We start from the raw sequence: 6,090 nt of genomic DNA, 5'->3' as shown, positions 1-6,090 counted from the left end.
AGCAGAAGATCTTGGGGGAACTCCCTGCTCGCCCTCCAAGGTGCCAATTTCCTCAGCCCACAGCACCTGCAGAGCCCGTTTGGTCAGAGCTGGTTGGAGACCTCAAAATCTGTCCCCATCCCTCCCTGGCAGCAGGGACACGGCCCTGCTCCTGTCCCTGGGGCTGAAGGGGACACTGGTGCTGGCAGTGCAGCACTTTGGCCTTGGCTGTGCTGGGAATGGCTGGACTGGGTGGGCTCAGAGGGCTTTTCCAACCCCAGTGATTCCATGGTGACAGTGGGAATGGGAGTGGGACCACCTCCTTGTTGGTGGAAAAGATCCTCTGGCCCATCCAGGTGTGGTCAGACCTGGCTGGAGAAGCCCCAGGCTGGTCTCCAAGGAAGTGGCTGGGCCATCCCTGCCCCAGGAGCAGAAGATCTTGGGGGAACTCCCTGCTCGCCCTCCAAGGTGCCAATTTCCTCAGCCCACAGCACCTGCAGAGCCCGTTTGGTCAGAGCTGGTTGGAGACCTCAAAATCTGTCCCCATCCCTCCCTGGCAGCAGGGACACGGCCCTGCTCCTGTCCCTGGGGCTGAAGGGGACACTGGTGCTGGCAGTGGCCCACAGTGAGGTACTGTGATCCCAGGGGCCCCAATGGCTTTCCCAGAGTCCAGAGTCTGGGGGTTCAGGTACTGCAGTGGGTGTGAATTCCAGTCTGTTCAATGCTACTGCTGAAATATTTATTGTGTTTAAGCCAAACAGAAAACGAATAAAGTTCAGTAAAGAATAAAATTTTCCACACCTTTTACTGGTGTTTTGTCTTTTCTTTCTGCTGAACGTGGTGAAGAGGAAAAGGTGGAGCAGGGAATGGGCTGGAGGGCAGTGGGCAGAGATGGATTCAGCAGTGTGATTTGGGTGGGAAGGGATGCTCAAGAGCATCTCATTCCATGGGTGGGGACACTGCCACTGTCCCAGGCTGCTCCAAGCCCTGTCCAGCCTGGCCTTGGGAGGGATGCTCAAGAGCGTTTCATTACATGGGTGGGGACACCTTCCACTGTCCCAGGCTGCTCCAAGCCCTGTCCAGCCTGGTCTTGGGCACTGCCAGGGATGCAGGGGCAGCCCCAGCTGTGCCAGGGCCTGCCCACCCTGCCAGGGAACAATTCCCAATTCCCAATCTCCCATCCAGCCCTGCCCTCTGGCAGTGGGAGCCATTCCCTGGCTCCTGTCCCTCCATCCTTGTCCCCAGTCCCTCTGCAGCTCTCCTGGAGCCCCTCCAGGCCCTGCCAGGGGCTCTGAGCTCTCCCTGGATCCTTCTCCTCTCCAGGTGAGCCCCCCCAGCTCTCCCAGCCTGGCTCCAGAGGGGCTCCAGCCCCTGGAGCACATCTGCAGGATGTGGGGGAGCAGCTGGGCTGGGGAGCAGCACGAGTGACACAGGTGACAGCAGTGACAGGGTGTGGGTGAAGCTGTCCCAGAGCAGTGGAGGGGGCTGCAGGCTGGTGGCCACTGAAGCACGGACAGACGACTCTTCAACTAATTAAAGCTGAAAAGAAGTAATAAATAAACAGTAATAAATAGTGATAAATTCTATTATTATTATTTATTTATTAATAGTATTATTAGTAATAAAAGAAGCAATAAACTGTATTTATTACAGCACTGGACACATGTGGAATCCTTTCCAAAGCCATGTGTGAGGAGTTGCAGACTCCTGCTCTCTATTCATACAAAAAAGGTTTTACATATCCAAGAGGTTTCTAAGGATGCATAATACATAATCATTATTCCTCGTATTATAATCAGCTGAATATCCATTATGGCTGGGCAGTTGTCCTCTTTAATTGGGTTGTATTACAATCAGCTGAATATCCATTATGGCTGGGCAGTTGTCCTCTTTAATTGGGTCGGTGGGCTTCTGGGGAGGAGGTAGGATGTCTTCCTCGTGGTAAACTCTTCACCCCTGTCAAGCTGGCAGGGCTCCTTGACCTGCTGCTCACACTCCAAACCTCCTCTCATTCCTAGAAGCCAGTGGTATTTATGCCCCTGCACTCTTGGAATACTTCATATATCACCTGTCATTCCCAACTTTATTTATCCCCACCTGGTATCGACTGATTTTCTTGTCAAGTTCTAATCACACTACATGATCTTTGCTAAGTGTATTTCTAATTTAACGACTCATCCAGCCCTGAGCAGAGCCCAAGAGCCCTGCAGCCTCTCCCGTACCCTAAGCCATGCACTTCCCCCCAGGGATAAACCAAGGTGTATTTAAGCGATGCCTCCTCCTTCCTCAGCCTCTCCATAGCTTCCCCTAAGCGGATTGCTGCGGTAGGTGTAATGGAATTAAGGGATTGACACTGACAATAGGTTTCGGCAGCGCACCGGCTGCCGGCGGCGCGGGCTGCTCCCACCTTCCCGGGGCTGCTCCCACCTTCCCGGGGCTGCTCCCACCTTCCCGGGGCTGCTCCCACCTTCCCGGGAATGTTCTAACCTTCCTGAGGCTGCTCCCACCTTCCTGAGGCTGCTCCCACCTTCCTGAGGCTACTCCCACCTTCCCGAGGCTGCTCCCACCTTCCCGGGACTGCTCCCACCTTCCCGGGGCTGCTCCCACCTTCCTGAGGCTGCTCCCACCTTCCCGGGAATGCTCCCACCTTCCTGAGGCTGCTCCCACCTTCCCGGGGGTGCTCCCACCTTCCCGGGGCTGCTCCCACCTTCCTGGAGGTGCTCCCACTTTCCCCGGGTTGCTATCACCTTGCTGGGGCTGCTCCCACCCTGTCGGGAATGCTCCAACTTTCCCAGGACAGCTCCCACCCTGTCGGGAATGCTCCCACCTTTGCAGCCTTGGAAGAAGCTTGGCTTGATGTAAAAATAAAAGGACACAGACATTAAACAGAAAAATTATAAACTTAGGTTTCTATAGTTGTAAGAATGTGCTGTAATTAAGTGAGAAACTGTGTTGGGTAAGATGGTGAAGGGTTTTATAGTGTAGCAATGTAATTGTATAAAGTAAGCTAAGAGTTTAGCTGTTATAAATAGAAGTATAACTGGGGGTGTGTAATAGCAGCCCATTGGATAAAAGTATCCACAGTGCAGCAGAATTAAGGAAAGGTGATAGGTTAGAAAAACAAAATAAACAACTTTCCATTGTTTTTGGCAACTTTCCACTGGATTAGAATGTTATGTTTTTCCTCCTACTTTGAGCTATGGCTGTTTACTCCTTTAAAATCTGAAGGCGTTTGAGGCTGATATTCATCTGAGTAATTGTTTTCAGCCCAAACGTAGTCACATCTCTTCTGTAAGGAGTTGATAATAAACAACAGCAACAACAGGAACAGGAAAACAACAACCAAACCCAGCCTTTTGTCACCCATCCAGCAATTTCCCCTTGGTGTAGTTACACCCACGACCAGCAGGGAGCGCTGTTGGCTCACGTCAAGGCTGCAGTGACTCCTCCGCGGCTCCAGGGGGCGCTTGGAGCGGGCTCGGAAACCTCCGGAGGTGGTGGCGGGACCTCGGGCAAGGGGGAAACGTGGGAGATGGTGGCATGTGGTGTGGCCTGGCTTTCCTAATGTGTTAAAATTTTAAAAGTTTAACGGTAATGAAAACAGTAATAAAAATTAGGACAATAAAAATTCAGACAATAAAAATTCAGACAATAAAATTTAGGATAATAAAAGACAGTAAGAGACAATAAAAAGTAAAGAATTACAGGTATCTGGGTGTTTGGTATTTTGTTAAAAGGCACACTTTGCTAATAAAGAATTACTCTTTAAAAGTAACAGTTTATTGCATATTTGCATATATTATACATGAATTAAACTTTCTTTTCAATCAAGGTGGTTTTGTTTCATTTTAGCTCCCCCCGCCCTAGCTTGTAAATTCACTTTTTTGGTTTTTTGAAGTTTGAGTTTTCTCGATAAGAAGGTAATAATTCTTCCCTTGGGATTTTGGTGTCTATTGTTGTTATTTTTATCTCGATAGGATGAGAATTTTTTATCTAGATAGGATAATGTGAAGAGTTTCTTCATTATCTTTTGTAATTTCTGAGGTAGTTGCAAAAAGTATCTTATATCAAATAGTTTCTATTTTAATGTTACGCTATAGCTTAAAAACTGTATTTACTACCTAAAAGAGATTAATACAGCACTACTTAAAAGAGGTAAATATAGTATAACTTTCCAACTATAACACATACAGTATTCATTTTAATATATTTAAATATTAATAAATTCTTTACTCTGCAAACAGCCAGTCTTAAAATATGTATTTTTCACACCTAAGATGGGGCAAAGGGGCTAAACTGTGGGAGGATCCCTGGAGCAGCGGGTTGGAGAAGTGGAAGTTGGCGGATTCAGGGTGGAAAGCTAAACTGTAGCAAAAAAGTCCCTGCAGGAGCCAAATGCCGCGTGACCGCTATCCTCAATCAGAGTAGAACAATAAAAGACAATAAAAAGCAAAGGGTTACAGATGTCTGGGTGCATTTTACTCTTTCTGCCAAGCAGAAGCCCTCACTAACAAAGGATTAATGTTTAAGAGCAATAGTCTGTTACATATTCATATATCTCATAGATGATGGAAAAATTCCTTTCAAACAAAGGCTGTTTTCTGGTTATTATCAACTCCCCCCGCTCATTTTGTAAATCAATCGTCTCAGTCCCTCAAAATCTGGTTCTTCCCAATAAGGAGGCACTAATTCTTCTCTTGGGATTTTTGGTGTCTTGTTGCTGATACCTCTGTGTGAAGAATTTCTTGATTCTCTTATCCATTCCTTGAGCTAGTTAGAAAAGTATCTTCCATCACATAGTTTCTATTTTATACTAGGCTATAGCCTAAAAACTAGATTTACCACACTAGTTAAAAGAGATTAACACAGCATAGCTTTCCAACACAACACCTATAGTATTTATTTTAACATTTGCCACGAGCCAATCGTATCATATGCATTTCTCACACAGAGCCTGCAGGGGATGATGAGGCTGAAGCAGCCCTTCAGCAGCTCTCCAGGAGAGCTCGGCCCTCCCTTTGCCAGCCCCTGCACAGCCAAAGCCCCCACAGCTCCTGGGGCAGAGCCAGCTGGTGCCACCTTCTCCAGAGCACTGCCCCGAGGGCTGCTGCATATTATAGATATGTATTAAAATATTGGCTTTTTGCAAATATTAAAATGGATTCTATATGTGGGATGTTAAAATAGCTTTGCTGTAAAGATACAGTTTTTATTTGTGTTGTTAACTAAAACTTAGAAACAGCTGATATATCTATATCTATATCTATATCTATATCTATATCTATATCTATATCTATATCTATATCAAGTGTGAGCAATACAGTGCTGGGTGGAAATTTTCCCTCCAACTGCACGCCGATAGTTGGGGCTTACAGGCATTTATAGGGTTACTCATAAGCTTTCTTAGCAATTTCTATTTCCAATTTTGACTCATCAGCAGTTTCTATTCCCAATTTTTGCATCACAGTTCTACACACAATTGTGATTTAGTTTTTCTCAGGATGTATCCCAGAAAGGAGTATCCCAGATGGTGGGGTCCAGCTTCCAAAAGAAGAAATAAGTCTCCCAGCTGGTGAGGTCCAGATTCCAGATGTGGGTCCACCTTTTAATTGCAAGGACTGTAAATCTCATAACAGTGGTGTCCAGCTTCCCTTGGTTGAAATTATCAACCCTTGAGTTGATGTTCATCTTCCTTTCTCAAGCTGCATTTCACTGTTTTGTTAAGGCATCAAGATAAGCATGTTTCCTTTTTATATATTCCAAAGCTATAGTTTCAAAGCTCCTACTACAAGCAATATTCTAAAATCATATCCCAGGCACCTGAGCAGGAGCGGCTGCCCTGGACAGAGACACAGGGAGTGAAGGCACTGCCTGAGCCCCGGGGCAGTCGTGTCACTGCTTTCCTGAGCCTGCAGGCACAGCAGCTCCTGCTGGGAGAACGGCCTCAGCTGATGCAGGAGGCTGCAACGAGAGAGGGAAGGATGATTCCCAAAAGCCAAGGAGCCCAGCGTGCAGCCAGCGTGGAGCTGGCCTCAGGTCCCACAGGCCTTTCTCTGAGCAGGACACCTCCTTGCTGTTATAAATGAGTAGCTTGACTAGGCCAATATTCAA

Source organism: Onychostruthus taczanowskii, unplaced genomic scaffold (assembly GCF_017590055.1).
Source record: "Onychostruthus taczanowskii isolate IOZ18803 unplaced genomic scaffold, ASM1759005v1 scaffold225, whole genome shotgun sequence".
Lineage (NCBI taxonomy): Eukaryota > Metazoa > Chordata > Aves > Passeriformes > Passeridae > Onychostruthus > Onychostruthus taczanowskii.
Note: the sequence above shows the minus strand (reverse complement) of the source record.